Genomic DNA, 18,564 nt, shown 5'->3' on the forward strand with positions numbered 1-18,564 from the left:
CTTTCTGTGGTGGCGGCGGCAGTAGAAGAATTGTCTGAGGTTGAAGGAATGGAGGCTCTATGCTCTTGGGCAGCATAGTGGTAGATCCATTCTGCTTGGCAGGGACCAGCAAAGAATGTGATGGCTGGGGGAAAACTGCAGAGGAAATCTGCTTCACAAGTGAGGCAGGGTGAAGAGATGAATGTAGGGTGAGGAGATAAATTGGAAAGAAACTGTGGGTCAAGGGAAAGCAAAAATGATGCAATAGAACTGTCAATTTGGTTTCATCCCATTCAGCCTAGCAGCCGGAAGTTATACATATATTATTGGTACTTAAACCTACTCCCCTATTTGAGCAACTTGGAAGGGTACTCAGGGAACTGGATGTATTGTGTAGTTGCAGAGATGGCGTTGTTGCATCTTGTGATCTGCATCTGTCACTTGTGACATCATGATTTTCAGTATGTTTTTATAATGAATGGGACAAGTGTAGTAGATATTTTAGGGACAAGACTGACAAAAAAAAAAACAATGTAAAACCTTCTCTTCCCTGTACTAGGTCAAAGTTGATAGTATATTGCCATATAAACGAAGTGAAACGTTTATTATCTTAGTTTGAAAGTTCACAGCTCTCAGTTCCCTATGATGATTTTCTTAACATTTCAACTCACATGTTTCAAGAGCTACATACAGACTAGAAGATAGATTGTGTTGATTCTCTCTATATTACAAAATTTTGCTGAGTGCTAATAGGAGACAAAATGTCTTGTGTGGCGTGCAAAGGAATAGTATTAATCATGACATTCTTTTGGTAGTCTTGTGGATACAAAACGTAATTCTGTAAGATTAGAATTAATTAACGTTCCCTATGTTCAAAACTATAGTGGAACTATTCTTTTCTACAATAACTTTTAGGTAATAGAGTGGTAATAGAATTACTGGATGAATACAATTGCATTAACGTCCCTTTTATTTTTAAATCTGTGGCAGTGATCACCCTTTAATATAACTTATTTCTCACTTGAAGATTAATCATTTCGTAAGACGGTATGTCTTATACTTGTACACTTGTACAGTTGTCAGAAATCTAGTTTGTTCTGCACTTGACAATATTGCACCCTTCTGTTTTCAACAGTCTGAAATAGGGACAGTCATTATTATATACGTTTGGTAGTAGAGATGATGGTTCTTGAAAGCTACATCTCCAAAGGCAGTGATAAGAGTTAAAGTAAAATTTCATAGAACTGCTCAAATCCAACATTGATATTCTCTTTCACTGACAACTTTTAGGGTAAGTATAGATATACTTCAAATACAATATAACATTTATATAATAAGAAAAATATACTGACAGTCTCAGTTGTGACTTTCCAGTTAAAAACAAAATAGGTAGGAGACCCTATTCAGCAGTCAGAATAGATAAGTTTAATGTGCCATATGTTGCACCATTATGTACTGATAGTACAAATCTTGGACCTTTGGAATATATAATATCTGTTTTCGTGAAATACATTACTTTGTACATTGCCTTTTTCATAAGAGGATCAGTAATGAGCATTGTTTATGTTTGCATTGATAGTTTGGGGATTTTTTTGTGAAACTATATACTGCATGCTTTATTTAATAGATCAGCACTTTAGGTTAAATTGGGTTACTTCTGAAGTTACAGTAACTTTTAGGAAAGTCTTTATTGAGGGGGCAGAGGGAGGAGAAGGCAAACCAGTAAACCGTTCTGTTGGGTACGTAAAAGATATTTAACTTGATTCTTAAGTCACAGAAGTTCGGGCATGGGGGTGGCTTGCAAAGACAGTGAAAAGTTTAGATGGGTGGATTGCCCCATATAAAGACTTTGTAGGGAAACTGCATTCTCACTTTTTTTTAAAAGTGATAGTTTGTTTAAAAACTTGGTTTATCCACAGTAGGAGAATTAAACCTTTCGACATGACCCGCTTTGTGTAGTGCCCTCCCAAAATTAACGTAATGCCTACATTCTTTCTAATCAACAATTGCATCAGTATTCTGTCTCATTAAGACCGTGACAAAACTGCTCTGATTTTATTTTTTCCATATTCACAATCAGTGCCAATAAGACATCATTGAAATGTGAATTCCTCATTTCCCTGTCATAACTGATGGCCTGTATACTTAAGTGGGAGAAAGGGTAATGGAATTTATTGGCTAGCTTAACTAGGGTTTCCTCATGTACTTTTTCCCACCATGCAAGAAGCCAGAGTGTAGCTTATTTAACTGCCTCAGTACACTGATTTGTGACTCCTTTCATATCATGTTAACTGGATTCCAGAAGCTATCTTCATTGGCTAGTGGAGATTCGAGATTTGGTGAATCTTGCCCATATGCTCAGGGTTTAGCTGATCACCATATTTGGGGTCGCGAAGGAATTTTCCTCCAGGGCAGATTGGAAGAGACCCTGGAGGTTGTTCGCCTTCCTCTGTAGCAAGGGGCACGCGTCACTTGCTGGAGGATTCTCTGCTCCTTGAAGTCTTTAAACCACAATTTGAGGACTTCAAAAGTGCAGACATAGGTGAGAGGTTTTTCGCAGGAGTGGGTGGGTGAGATTCTGTGGCCTGCGTTGTGCAGGAGGTCAGACTAGATGATCATAATGGTCCCTTCTGACCTTAATATCTATGAATCTCTGATTTGATAGGATGGCAATATTAAGCCTGGTATCAGGTGAAAAATTAGAGAAGAAATTGTTATCAAATGACACCAGTATATATATGCCATAATTTGGTACGTTTTTAGCAGACGGCGAACATCACAAGAGAACATCAGAAGACTAAGAAGGACTCTGTGAAGTACTCTTGTGTATTTCAGTTTTCTCTGTAAATCATATTTAAGTAAAACTAAATGTAATGTGAGATTCTGTCAGTGAGAAAACAGCAATTACACACTGGTACAGAGCATGGAACCCTTGTAGTCAGTAAAGTTGAGCACGTATTAGTTCAAAATCTTAAATTCACTTTGAGACTGTTTGCATTTTGCAATATTCTAGTAAATGAACTTACTGGCAGGAATGTCTGTTTTAAGGTACAGTCTGTTTTAAGAGAATGTTACAGAATATTAATGGAAAGCAGATTTTAAATTTCACAAGTGTTTCCACACAAAAACCTGATCTTGTGAGTTCTTCTCATCTCGTCAGGAAACTAAAACAGACCATGTGAGCTCTGTAAAATCAAAACTGCTTGAATCTTAAATACTAGTAAAAAAGTATTTTATCAGGTAACACATGCAAAGAGAATTGCAGGACTCATTATATAAACTAGTGGTTTAATTTAAAGTATCTGAGATTATCTAAAGTAATTATTTCATCAATAAATTGGGATTATGTGGTAATTCCTACTAAAGGTAAAATAATGGGTGTTACCGATATTTACATGTTTGTATTGATAGGAGAATGAAGGATTTAAGAGAAAATTAAATTTTATGGTGATTGTTTTTGTTCAACAAAACTTGGAATGTTTTGGTATTTTCCTACAAAGATTTTTTTTGACATAATGTTAAAGTCACAGAACTATCCTTGCCAGAACTATCATTGTAACATTATTTTTCTGTGGGAGTATTGCACAGTAGTTTATATATAAATTATATACAAAGTTGATGGGTCATTAGAACATTGGGTGTATGTAGTCATACCACAAGACAATATACAAGTTATTGAAGGCATGGGATAGGATAGTGTATGGGCACTAGTTGTGAGTATAGATCTGATCTGTTCAGGTGTAGTCTCTCAGTTGTGTTCTTGGCAGGCATGCTTTTAAATCAAATAGCCTAATGAACCAAATTACTGAAACAGTTAATTTTCTATCATTAAAAGTAATATGTGTGAATTCAGTGTTTGTGAAAAGTGCCCGCTTATTTGAATCTTGGGGAATGAAAACAGCTATTCACAGCACAAGTTTCAAATGTGCAGTAGCAATGCAAGGCTCTCTTCACTACCTTCCCAATGTGCCTCAGTCCTAAACTGGAGGAAGACATCTGCAGTGAAAGGGTAACTTTTGGTCATCATGACCACACGGTCTTTAGTCTCTCTTTTAAGGCTGACAGCTGGTGCACTATATGTATTTTTGGTGGGGTTTGTCAGATGGTCACTTTTATATTAAAACTAGACCACGACTCCAAACTCACTCTATATGGGCTGCTAATCAGCCATCAGATTATGATTTTCCGTCTCTACTGACCTGGTCTGGATTTGAGCTTATGACATAGCCTTCACCAGTAACAATTGCTTCCAATGACTACTTTACTGTAAATTTCTGTAGCACTCTTACAATTTGAGTTAAATATCACTTTTCACTGAATAGTAGTAAAGAGAAGTTTAAAACTGTGAGCACTTTCTCAGGTCTGCAGGATTTTTCAGTAGTAGTAATGTCATAAAGCCATATTTGTAGGTAAATTTAGGAACTGCTTAGATGGGATGAAAGGTGATGTTAGGTAACTACAAAACATGAGTGCCAAAATAATTTTCTGTTTCACGTGTTTTGCTGTCTGTTCTGGTCTCTGGTAGAATTTTGTTGTAATATACCATAAAAGCACTATGAACATTTCATATCTGTATATAAAAATGTTAATAGTGCTTTTCCTCCCGTAGATACACTAATACAGTGGTTCTCAAAGCTGGTCTGCCGCTTGATCAGGGAAAGCCCCTGGCGGGCCGGACCGGTTTGTTTACCTGCCTCGTCCGCAGGTTCCGCCGATCGCGGCTCCCACTGGCTGCAGTTCGCCGCTCCAGGCCGATGGGGGCTGCAGGAAGGGCGGCCAGCATGTCCCTTGGCCCGCGCCGCTTCCCGCAGCCCCCATTGGCCTGGAGCGGCGAACCATGGCCAGTGGGAGCCGCGATTGGCTGAACCTGCGGACGCGGCAGGTAAACAAACCGGTCCGGCCCGACAGGGGCTTTCCCTGAACAAGCGGCGGACCGACTTTGAGAACCACTGCACTAATATGCTTTCCATCAATAAAATAGTAAATAGATATTTAATCAAATAGACTGGGACTAGAGTACTTCATGGTCCCAATTACAGCACAGTATGTGACAACTTAAAAAAAGCAAAGTTCTGAAAATTTCTCTGCTGCAGTTAAATGTTATATCTAAGATGAGACAGGAAAGTGAAATGTTGTTGTTTTTAAAACTTGTTTATCCTGTACTGCTGGTCACTTTCTGCTTTAGTTTAGAAAGACATTAAAAAAACAGGATTGTAAAATGACAAAAACTGGCAGGATGACTCCAAAGCTCATGTAGTGCTAAAACTACTTAAAATTCATTATGGTATAGGTAATGTGACTCTGTATGTTAGACATTGTAGCGTGCCTATAGTTAAGAACATAAGACGGCCATACTGGGTCAGACCAAAGATCCATCTAGCTCAGTATCCTGTCTGCCAACAGTGGCCAATGCCAGGTGCCCCAGAGGGAATGAGCAGAACGAGTAATCATCAAGTGTGATCCATCCCCTGTCGCCCATTCCCAGGTTCTGGCAAACAGAGGCTGGGGACACCATCACTGCCCATCCTGGCTAATAGCCATTGATGGACCTATCCTCCATGAACTTATCTAGTTCTTTTTTGAACCCTGTTATAGTCTTGGTCTTCACAGCATCCTCTGGCAAGGAGTTCCACAGGTTGACTGTGCATTGTGTGAAAAAATACTTCCTTTTGTTTGTTTTTAAACCTGCTGCCTATTAATTTCATTTCGTGACCCCTAGTTCTTGTGTTATGAGAGGGAGTAAATAACACTTCCTTATTTACTTTCTCCACACCAGTCTTTTTATTATAGACCTCTATCATATCCCCCTTTAGTCATCTCTTTTCCAAGGTGAAAAGTCCCAGTCTTTTTAATCTTTCCTCATATGGAAGCTTGCTAATTTTGCCTAATACTTTCCATCATAAGACCCATGTTTGCAGTTGCTTGTAAGGTTGCAAAATCAAGCACTCAGCATTAGGAAGTTCCAGAATTAAGACTGCCCCCTAGTATATATGTTATGATAGTCTTAAATTGATATTAATAACTTCAATTAATATTATGATAATCTTTAATTATCATGATCCCATGTTTTCCACAGAACCCCTGCCTTAATATAACCTTAATGTTCTTTTAACATAGCTTTTTATATGTAATTGCTTATTTTACAGTAATGCCTGGAGGTCCTAACCAAGTCAGTGCCCAACATGACAGCATCTTGTAAAAACTGTAAGAAGTTGGTGCTTTGAAGACTTACAGTCTGAGGCTCTGATCATGCAGGCATTTATGAATAACTCTGCCCATGAGCAAAGCCATTGGGTTCAGTGGGACTACTCATATACATAAGTATTTGAATATTCAGGGCTGAAATTTAAGATGTTTAAAGTGGGTATAACAAAAATATGTGTGCATGAGTGGGTGGAGGTGAGGGATTGGGACACGGGGAGGACGAAGTAGCAGTAATACAAAGATACTTTTCTGAAGAGTGACTGACTATTTGTAGTGGCTTTTCAGACAAACATCAGTTCAGAAGTAGTAGTCCGAGCTTGCCGCCTGTTTAGCCTTTATTAGGTGGTAGTATTCTGTAGACATCATAGCAGAAATCATTGAGGAAGTATTTGAAGGAAGATAAGATAGTGGCTGGGACAGATATGGCAACTTCTTGCAATATCCTTGAAGACTTTATTGTATTAAGTTTATGTATTAAGGTGGGCTGGGATTGTATGTAACTTCCCTAGGAGGTAGATGTGACAGATGTGACGCCTGGGGAGTGTAAAGGAGTTCAAAAGATTATATTGAAAATGTTCCAGTCAAGTATGGACTTTTGGGACAGTAGGCGTGAAATGGATTCCCCAGGAAATTCACAGGGAGAGCTTAATGCAAATTCCCCAACTCCAGTTATGCAAAAACCCAGCCTCTTGAAGGCAAGCCCTGAGGAGAGGGTCATTGTCTGCTGCTTACCAGGCCTGATCTGTATAAAGAAATGGCTGATCTGCCCAGCCTTTGTTCTGGATCTAAGACAGATGAACCTGTAACCATGGGAAAAACCCTTCTGTGAGTTTAGAGGGAATAAAACCTACCAGAGCTCTAGGTTGAAGTTGGAGGTGATCTCTGGTAAGCTTTTTAGCATGTGTGTAGTTTTTTTTATTGTTTTAATATGTTTTTTCTGTAATGCTTTTACCTTAAGAATAAAAGTGCTCGCTTAGAAGGAGCAGTGTGGTAACTTATAACTATGGGTGGTATGTTCTTTGTAGCCCTCAGAGAAAAAGCAAAGTGCAGGCATTGGCCTTTTTAGGCTGTCTGGCTTGCTGGAGATATTAGTGCAGCCTTAAAATCCCCAGTCAGAAGGGAGTGAGATGTGCGTCTCTGCACAAAAAAGTGGAAGCAAGAGCTGGAAACCTTTCTGTGGGTGCCCTTGAGGGATCACAGAAGGAGAACTCAGGTACAGTTACCCTGAAACTGTGACAGTGCCTTTACAGATCATTTTGGAGAAGGCATTCTATGCGAATAGAAGAAAGCGTAAAGATGCATATGGGGCAACTGGACAAAGCAGCAAAAAAGCAAACAAGGCAGCTGATGTTAGATAAATTATTAGAATGGACAGAAAGGGTGGAACTAACTGGTAGAGGGCCTTAAAGTAAAGGATGAGAAGCTTGTATTTGATGTGGTAGAGAAAGGGAAGCCAGTAGAGAGACTTAGAGTGTCATGGTCAGAATGATGGGCTGGGAAGATTTTTTCTCTATAGGTAATAAATGAAACCCAGTCGCAAAGATCAAATAAACTTGACGGAGACGAGGCATCTGCAGTCAAGAAGCGAGGTAAAGGTCCATCAGAGTTTTGGCACTGTGGACAAAGAGAAAAGGCCAATCCTGTGAATTGTTATTTAGGCAGAAATGGCAAGATTTAGATACCATATGAATGCGTGGTTCTAGAGACATGGCAGAGTCCAAGATGACATCTAAGTTATAGGTGTGAGTGACTGGAAGATTATTGGTATTAACACTGCTTGAGAAAGGGGGAACTGGTGAGGGCTTGATGTGGGGTGGGGAAGGAAGGAAAATGATGAATTGAGCCTGGGCCACGTTAAGTTTAACATAACGATAGGATAATGAAAATGAGATCAGACAAACAGGCTAGGATGTGGGTTTTGACAGAGAGGGACTGTCAGGCATAGTGAGGCATTGACATAAAAGACGGTAGTTGAAACCAGGTGAGTAGAGAAGATTGCCTGCTGATGGGGTGTTGAGAGAGAGGAGGAAAGACCAAGCACTAGATTTCAAGGGCTTTGACTAAGAGCTTGTCTACACTTACAGTGCTGCAGCTGACTGGAGAGGGGATTAGGTTGGTATAACTGTGTCGCTTAGGGGTGTAGATTTTCCAAACTCTTGATTGATGTAAGTTGGTAGAGTAGATCAAGCCTAGTTTTTAAGTCAACTGCTTGTACTCTGTTTCACTTCCATCCAACAGAGCTGGCATAAAACTGTTCTATAAATCCACAGCTTTGTAGCAAGCTTGATGTCATGATGCCCTCATAAAGGGTGCTGAAAACTGGCAGCAGCTTCTGCTGTATGAGCTTCCTCTAGCATTGTCTGTCATGCTGCCTAAACTTTGCTGATTACAATTTACTGTTCTGAAACCACGGGGAAGTCTGTTTTTGAGTCACTGGTTAAAGTGTAAAGCCATCTTTCTTTGACTTTTATTTCTACCACACGCTTTCCCCTGCACTACTGTAACATAAATCATAAAGTTCTAATTTGTTCCAATTTGAAATCCAAAAATAAGTTACTTAAAATATTGACTATAAAAGATCCCAATAGTACAAAATTTAAAGCCAGCTTTTCTAGCCTTTTTGCAATTTGTAGCATGTTACCAAGCAGTCCGGCATCGTGGCAGTGCTTGTGGTTAGTTACGTAAGAGCTAAGTTTAGACACTAAGCTATACTTAAGTTTCAAAGGAGTGCTTTAGTACATATGTTCTTGATAGCAAAACATCCAAAAAGAGCCACACAGGAAATCAAAAGCCTCTTTGCTTCATAAAAGAAGTTCAGGATAATTATTTTTTACTGCTTAGCTAATTCCACACCAAATAAGTAAAACCAGGTATCTGATTTCTCTAAAGCAAGTGAGAAACAGGGACAGCACTCATACAGGTTTTTCAAGAGTGACTTCTAATCAGGATATCAGAAATATTGAGGGAGGGAAGAGGCTGCTAAATCCTGTCACATACTTATAATTACATGCCACAGAAAAATGCAGTGGATGATATTTACCGTATATACTCTATCATAAGCCGGTTCGTTTATAAGCCGACCCTCCCCCCAGATAGATAAGTAAAAATGGCAAATTTTTATGACTCATTCATAAACTGACCCTTTAATTCAGGGATCAGCAAACTTTATCTCCCAGCCATCAGGATAAGCCACTGGCCAGGTTTGTTTACCTCGAGCGTCCGCAGGCATGGAGGTAAACCTAAGTAAACAAAATGTCCCGGCCCACCAGCAGCTTACCCTGATGGGCTGGGACAGCAATTGGTGGGGAAATTTTTTGTGGGGGGAGAAGCTGGGGGTCAGGGGTGTAACCCCTGTGACCACCTGCCACATGACCCCACAATCTCCCCATCCCATCCCTTCCCACCTTACCTGGGGCGGGCCAGGGCTGGATGTCTCTGGCCCGGCTGGAGCTGCTCTGACAGGCCGGGTGGCGCAGCCGCAGCCTGCCAGCCCTGGAGCTGGAGCTGCAGCTGCTTCGGAGGCTGGGGGAGACCAGCATGGCCAGAAGAGGAGAGACTTTGGCCCCGCCTCTTCCCTTCTGGCTCCGCTGACTATACTGCCTCTCCTTGCCCCCTCTGTTGTGGGTGGGAGGGGGCTGTGTCCAACCTCTTTTCCTTTCTATACCCTTTCGTAAGCTCACCCCCTTCTCTGATGCTTCCCTTTTTTACTAAAAAAATTTGGCTTATGAATGAGTATATATGGTAGCTCTGTATATTTACAAGCTGCAGTGCATATCCATATACTGTGTCATCAGTTTTACCCTTGATCCAATAGAAACAGAAATACTGGATTATAACAAGCAAACAAAGCCCAGCTGATTCCGTCTTAAGAACAAATGTCTGGTGTGGGTAAAGAGAGTGGTTCTAAGTCAAAATTTCAGGTAGGGCAAAGTAACTTGCCTTAATTTTTTACTGTATATGTTCATTTTTTAGGGGCACCTTCCAGAGTGCCCCTCAGTGCTGTTTAGTGGCTCATATGCTGTTCAGGAGAGTACTGCTGCCTTGGAACTCTCTACTTACAGGAGTGTGCCTGTGTGCTCATCAGTTAATCGCACAGTTGGAAGTGCTCCTTGGTGCACTGCTCAGTGTGCTGTTCAGTTAAGCCTTGCTGCTTTCAAGCCACAATGGAATATTCACCATGCAGTCTGGAGAATTAGAACAGATGCCCTACATGGATCCTTCAACCAGAAGAGGTGTTCTCTTAAAGGGGTGTTCAACTTATATTTGGTCGAAATATTTAAACTGTGTAAGAACAAGATCTCATGAAATGTAAGACCAGTAGAAATATTTTCATAATTAAAGAGCAATATAATAAAGAAAATTGTTCACAAATAAACTTTCCACTTCAGGGTTTCAAATCCAGCATTGAGGCACTAAGAACGTGAAAGTGAATCTGACTTATTGTCTAAACTGAGAGAGAAATGTCAAAAGTAAAGTGACAATAATTTGAGTTTTCATAATTCTCACTTAGTCTGATCTGTTAGTATCAGAGACATTTGTTCCTTTAACTGCAGAGAATTAGAAGAAAGATAAATTCTCTTCTCTGCTTTAAAATTATGAGTGGGGAAATGTCTTAATGGTGAATCCTTTCCTGAAAATTTGGAAGGGTAGAAAAAACACAGTTTGATGCAGAAATCAACGTTTTAACCTTATGTTAATATTGCAGGGCTTTTAAGCTATTGGTAAAGTTTCCCAATTATTTTATATGGTTATAATTTGAGCTTTTCAGGATCTAATTCAGAACTGCCTCCTTTTTAAAAAAATACTCCAGCCTACCTCATGGACCTTATTTGTCTCTCTTCCCTCCCTGATTCTCTTTCACTGAGCATTTGGTTCTCCCATGCTCTGCTCCGCAGTCTTGCTACTGTTGGTGTGAGAGCTTTATTCATGCTGTTAGTTTCATCTAAAACAACCTTCTTGTAGCTTTCCATTTAATTAACCCTCCTATTTTATAATCTCACTTCATACAATTTCGTTCCCCTTTCCACTTCTTCCTACTACACAACATCTCCAAGATCTGACCTTTCCTCTCTGCCACACTGCCAAAACTTCTGCCCAAGCCCTGATCATCTCGCACATTGACCCCTGTAATCTCCTCTGGCCTTTATGCCTGCAACCTCAGCTCCTCGAGTCGATTCAAAATTTTGCTATGCTGATCTTCCCAATTTATTGCTATGACTGTCACACTCCCTCTTGAAATTCCTTCACTGCTTCCAACTCTGATTCTCTACTTTTTAGACAGCCATGCACGCAAACAGAATACAGTAATGAGTGGGGAGAATCATCATGGCAAATCTCAAAGGGACATGGCCTCCTTGCAAATTGAATGCTGCTTGAATCAGTGTTAGGCAAGGTGCTTAAGGCTGATTGTATATTCAGTTTGACCATCACAACAGTTTGGCAATCTTGCCATGCCACTGAAGCTTTTGATACCTATGTGATCACTGATGTTTAGTGGCATTCCGTGGTACACAAGCTTCGGAATTTGTTGGTCTTGTATTCTTATAATATGTCCATACCAAGAAAGCTGCTGAAACTGAACCATTGCTGACAGAGGGAATAGCTGGGTTCGTCTTCAAATGTCCTCCTTTTTGTTCTTGATCTGTTGTTCTTGTTTGCCTCTTGATATGGAGCAGCTGGCAGAGAGGATGAGAATTGAAAACATCAATCCGGTATTATTCAGCCTTCCTCAGTGCCCATGTTTCACTTCCATCCAACAGAGTTGGCATAAAACTGTTGTTGTATAAATCCAGAGCTTTGTAGCAAGCTTGATGTCATGATGCCCTCATAAAGGGTGCCGAAAACTTGCAGCAGCTTCTGCTGTATGAGCAGCCTTTAGCATTGTCTGTCATGCTGCCTAAACATTTGACAGCTGCCACCTACTTGATGTCTCATCAGGACAGGTTAATATTGAGATGGTTGTAATCTGAATCAGGTAGAAGCTCCCAGTGAAAATCCATAAAACCGCCATGGTGTTTGCATTTAAGTCCTTCCTCAAAACTTGCCTCTTCCATAATGCATACAGGAAATGGCAACCTAATAACAGCTAGGCTGGTGATAAATTGTGATTGCAAATTAATTTTGTATTACATTAAATGTAGGTAAATGTGATAGCAAGAAAAAAGGAATACACACTTCTTTTCATTTTGTGTGTGAAGCTTGTTTAACTGATTTTTATTCTTACTAATTTTGCTGTGTAGAATAATTGTTTTAATATATCATTATATTTGTTTCAAATTTAATTTCCTAGAAGATATACAGGCAGAATAAATTGCTTAGTGAAAACTCATGGTTATGAATGCATTAATTATTTTGTTTTTCTGCTCACATGTATAATAAGCTTCCCCCTGCTTCCCACGAAAAACCACCAGCTTGGTGTACTTAATTACTTGAACAGGATTTGATTGCTGCTTATTCTATATGTACTGTGAAGCTTGCAAAGTTTGTCTAAACTTTCTCTTGGTGTACCTGTTACTTTTCAGAGGGTGACACTGTGCCTGTGTCTTTCATGAAACATTTAAAGAAGTTTACAACAAATGGAAAGTAACGTAGATATGATTTAAAAATAACAATTTTAGTGAGTACTGTGTTTGACAAAAACATCACGCTATCCAAATAATAATCTCAATGATAAAACCAATTTATATGTAATCCTCACCATACTTTAGCAGAGCTCTTCTGAGATGGTACCTATGCTGAATTAAGTGATGTCAGTAGTGCCCAGTGAATTCTTTCTCAGAAGAGGGACTGAATTCCAAAACTGATAGCTTTGATCTGAGCTGAGTGCTACAATCATTTTACCTTGAAAACTTAGCCTACACCATAAGGAGGAAGGAGATCAACAGAGAAAAAAGTTGGAAGTGAGGGGAAAAACAGAGACTTGAAGAAACATTACTCCAGACTGGAAACTTAATGTCTATTCCCATAATATTTGTGGGGTGTAGTGGAGGCAGGGAAAGACTTAAAATTAAAGAAGCATTGTGTACAAGGAGAGTTTGTTTCTATCACAGGGTGAGCATGCCTCCCACCTTCAAAAGGTCTCTCAAAGGAACATTCCCTTTTTGTGCTAGGCTTCCACTTTTTGCAAGGGGGAGGCCCTGCATCTCCACTATGAGACTTGGCCTAACTTCAGCATCACTTTTTCTCATTATGAGTCCAAAAGAACTTGAACTCTTGTTGAAGATGTAGCCATTTGAGAGCTATGCAACCAGCAGATGTTTGAAGCAACACAGGACAATGCTTTAAACATAAGACAACATTAATTTTAATCAACTGGAATACAGTTGTGAAAATTTAGGATTCTCTCTCTACAATTTACAAATTCTGTGTGAAATTATGAACGCTGTATATATCTTTCTTAAACTGCAAAGTTCACTTTGAATGTAGGGACTTGTTAACTTCCTAGTTGTGCTTCTCTCTGAAATTTCAAGGTGTAATGATACAAAGCTGACAACAGAGGGTCATTAAATCAGGACGGTCCTCTCTTCTAATACAAATACCCTAAAAGATAGACTGGCTTCCAACCAGGAAAACTGGTTTGTCAGGGGAGGGGTCACCTGGCAGCAAAGTTACCTAGTAGAGGTCTCTGATTGCTGGGGAGGCTGATCCAGGAGTCACCTGACAGGGGTGACTCAAAATTTATTTGAGCATAAGCTTTCATGAGCTACAGCTCACTTCATCGGATGGTAACTTCCAACTTATCTGTACATCTATCTATCTGTCTGTCTGTCTGTCTTACTATATGTTCCATTCTATGCATCCCATGAAGTGGGCTGTAGCGCACGAAAGCTTATGCTCTAATAAATTTGTTAGTCTCCAAGGTGCCACAAGTACTCCTATTCTTTTTGCGGATACAGACTAACACAGCTGCTACTCTGAAATCTGGCCTGATGAGACATTTTTAATACTGTGGAAATTCCAGAGGACTGGAAGAGTGATAATGTAGTGTCAATATTCCAACAGGGCAAGCAGAATGACCTAGATAACTATAGTGTAGTTAGCCTGACATGATTCTCTGGAAAATAATGGAAAAGCTGATATGGGATTCAGTTTCTGAAGCATAGGAGTATAATTAATACCAGTCAACATGGTTTTATAGAAAATAGGTCCATCAAACAAATCTGACTTCATTCTTTGAGATTTCAAGTTTGGTTGATATGGTAGTTGCATAATATGCATGACTGGAATATTGGTATAGAAGAGTACAGCTTGCTCAGGAAGCACAGGCTAGGAAAAAAGGGAGGAGGTGTTGCCTTATATATAAAAAATGTATAAATTTGGACTGAGGTTGAGATGAAAATAGGAGACAGACTTGTTGAAAGTCTCTGGGTACGGATTAAAGCAGTAGAACACAAGGGCGATGTCATGGTATGGGTCTATTACAGACCATTTGCCGAGGAAGAAGAGGTGAATGAGGCTTTTTATAAACAGCTAACAAAATCATCCAAAGCACAGAACTTGGTGGTGATTGGGGACTTCAACTACCCAGATATCTGTTGGGAAAATAACACAGCAGGACACAGATTACACAACAAGTTCTTGGAATGTATTGGAGACAGTTTTTTGTTTCAGAAGGTGGACAAAATCACTAGAGGAGAGACTGCGCTAGGTTTGATTTTGACCAATAGGAAGGAACTGGCTGAGAATTTGAAAATGGATGGCAGCTTGGGTGAAAGTGATCATGATATAAGAGAGTTCATGATTCTTAGGAATGGTAGGAGGGAAAACAGCACAATAAGAAAATGGATTTCAAAAAGACAGGCTTTAGCAAACTCAGGGAGTTGGGGCAGGCTTTAGCAAACTCAGGGAGTTGGTAGATAAGATCCCTTGGGAAGGAAGTTTAAAAGGAAAAACAGTTCAAGAGCGGTAGCAATTTTTCAAAGAGACATTATTAAAGGAACAAAAGCAAACTATCCCACTGTGTAGGAAAGATAGGAAGTCTGACAAGAGACCGCCCTGGCTTCACCAGGAGATCTTCAGTGACCTGAAACTCAAAAATGAATCCGACAAAAGATGGAAACTAGGTCAAAATTACAAAGGATGAATATAAACAAATAACACATGTATGTAGGGACAAAATTAGAAAGGCCAAGGCACAAAATGAGATTAAACTAGGTAGAAACAAAAAGGGTAACAAGAAAATGTTCTACAAATACGTTAGAAGCAAGGAAGACCAAGGACAGGGTAGGCCCATTACTCGATAGTGGTGTGTTGGGGAGAACAATAACAAAAAATGTGGAAATGGCAGACGTGCTAAATTACTTTTTTTTTTTTTTTTTTACCAAAAAGTTTAGTAGCTATTGGACATCTAACTTAATGAATGCCAGAGGCAAAAATATGGAAAGAACAAGTTAAAAATACTTAGACGAGATAGATGTTTTCAAGTCATTAGGGCCTGATGAAGTACATCCTAAAAATTATCCAAGGATCTGACTGAGGATATCTTAGCCATTAGTGATTATCTTTGAAAAGTCATGGAAAACTGGAATAATTCCAGAGGACTGGAAAAGGGATAATTTAGTACCAAGCTATAAAAAGGGGAAATAAGGACAACTTGGGGAATTATAGACCAGTCGTCTTAACTTCAGTACCCGGAAAGATAATGGAGCAAATAATTAATCAATTTGCAGAGACATAGAAGATAATAAGGTGATAAGTAACTGTCAACATGGATTTGGCAAGAACAAATCATGTCAAACCAACCTAACAGCTTTCTTTGACAGGGTAACAAGCTTTGTGGATGGGGGGAAATGGTAGATGTGGTATATCTTGACTTTAGTAAGGATTTTAATACTGTCTTGTATGACCTTCTCATAAGAAATATAATGTAGAGGAGCTACTATAAGGTGGGTGCATAACTGGTTGGAAAACTGTTCCTAGAGAATAATCAGTGGTTCACAATCAAGCTGGAAGGGCATATTGACTGGGGTCCTGCAGGGATTGATTTAGACTCTCATTTAGAGTCTTTGGTTTAGTTTCCTGTATTCCTCTTTCTCCCTTGAGCTGGGCTACAGGTTGCAGCAGAGCAGGGCCCTTTAAACTGTGCTGCTGTAATTATGAACATTCTCACTAACCATATAAATGACTAATCCTCTTTTTGAATCTTACTAAAGTTCTTGGCCTCCATGATACTTTGTGGCAATATATTTCACAGGATAATTCAATGTGGTTATGAAGAGGGAGAATTAAAAAATAGTTCTCAAGTTTATTTCTATTCAGTTCTATTGTATATTTCCTTGAATTGTATTGAGAGGGTAGATAGGAAGGAGTACCGAATTTACCTTCTCTCTCCCATTAGCTATTTTGCATTCATCTGTGATTTCTTGTTGTAGAATTTATTTCTGCTAATAGGTTATTGACAGTAATACTCTAGTATAACATCTATAATCCCAGTTGCACAGATACACCTCCTGATATCCCTCACTGTAAGATTCCAGTAGTCAGTAGACTGTCCAGGAAATATAAACTGGAGGGCACCTCTGTTGCCCAGAGGGAAATAGTACCATACTACAGATATATTAGTGGATGCATAAGGAATGTGGGATATCTGTCTTATTTTTGCTGCATATTTATTTGTTCATACTCCAATTTTTGGTGGTTTTGCTGTTTGTTTGTTTTCTTTTGGTTCAGATTTTTGACCCAGCTGCTCTGTGCAGGGAGAGGGAGGGGGAACTCTGTATCCATCCTCCTCCCCGCTCCTCAGTTGGGATTAACGTTCTTGAGTGACCGGGGCATCCCCAGACCCACCTTCCCCCAGTGATTTACCTCTCCACCCGCTGCCCAAGCAGATGTATCTGAGCTGCCAGGGAGGGGTGAGTGAGCACTGGTGCAGCTTCTCTTTGCTTCCCCACAGAAACCATTTTCTGTGGAAAGTAAAGAGAATCTGTGTGTGGGGTGGGAGGGGGTAGCATTTTCTGCTGCGCTGCAGTGGTGCAGAATTTCCCCAGGAGTAGAGAGTGTGGTTGACAAGAAGGTGTGAGGATACTTAACTTAAGGAAATAGATTCAATATGTGTAATGACCCAGCCACTCCCAGTCTCTCTATATCCTGGGACCAACACAACTACAGTAACGCTGCAAATAACTTGGTGTTGAACATTTTTAATCTTGCTTTGAAAAAGACTTGTATGTTTGAGCTTACCTTTGAGGATTGCTAGATTTGGGAAAGGTGGGTTTATAATGAGTATGTAATTTATTCAAATTATAATAATTAGTATTACTTAAATTTTGAATTCCAGCTAGAGAAAATGTGTTTATCATCATGTATTTAATGTTTGTAATAGTGCCCAGTTTCAGAAGAACGTAGTTCCTTCAGATGTTTTTCTTTTAAAGGTGGAACGCATTTATACAACTTGTCTAATTGAAGTGGCTCAGGGCATAAAGTAAGGCTACTAAGTGTCATAGTATAATTAAAACACACTTTTCATGCTTTTATTAAAATCATTTAAAAACCATATATGTTGAGAACAGAGAAAAGGGGAAAAATTGGTTCTGAGCTATAATCTTTTCAAATTAAAGTATGTAGCAGTGCAGGGCTTAAAATCCATTTGTTACTGGTGAGTAGGGATGCTCTCCCTTGCAAGTAGGGTAGCTTAAGCCATCAAATTCTGTGGAATTCAATTTTTCATTTATAATGAAAACAAACAATTGTAGGACTTGTAGCTGTGAAGAGAACCTACCAGATGTAAACCAATGCAATGTTTCTTTGAGTCTGTGGACAATATTCAGTTCTGCTCTGATCCAGTAAAACAGGTGTTAGACCACAAATTATTTAATGAGGAGAAAACAAAATATTGAATAGCTGTTCATTACTTGAGCACATTCCATCCTGTGCACTGAATGAGGCAGGTCCTGGAGGAAAAAATGGTATGTGATCATGTAATCAAAGTCTGTATCATAATGAATATGCAGAGGGGGATGAAATTAAGGTTGCAGAGTTCATCTTAATTCTGGCTTTTCCTGACTATAGAGTGCTTGATTTTGCAACCTTAATGTTCTTTTAACATAGTTTGTGTGTAATGTGTATGGACAGTGGTACAGAACTGTCTTGTGAATACTTTATTTAACAACAAATTATAAATCTGTAACTTTTTGACTCTTTCTGTACTAAAAAATGATTTCTAGAGTGGGTATAGGGCACCCCAAGCAAGGTAAATGTAATATTGACCAATATGGGAAAACTACAAAGTAAGTTTTGATCATAGTGAAAATACTGTCTGAATGATGTACAGTAATGGCTCTTGTTAAGCCAACAGAGTTAGAGAAGAGTGGAATTATTCCATCTCTGTATTTTTAAATCTGATAAAGAAAATTAAGTTTATAGAAATAAAGAAAAGAAGCAGAA

General features: G+C 39.3%; 1 protein-coding gene across 7 annotated transcripts in view; it reads left to right on the forward strand.

Moving 5' to 3' along the window:
* The window catches only part of ASAP1 (ArfGAP with SH3 domain, ankyrin repeat and PH domain 1), a 372,441-nt gene that overhangs the window by 97,197 nt on the left and 256,680 nt on the right, over positions 1–18,564 (forward strand). The gene's annotated exons all lie outside the window — the stretch shown is intronic.

The sequence above is a fragment of the Chelonia mydas genome, chromosome 2 (genome assembly GCF_015237465.2).
Source record: "Chelonia mydas isolate rCheMyd1 chromosome 2, rCheMyd1.pri.v2, whole genome shotgun sequence".
In the NCBI taxonomy this organism is placed as follows: domain Eukaryota; kingdom Metazoa; phylum Chordata; order Testudines; family Cheloniidae; genus Chelonia; species Chelonia mydas.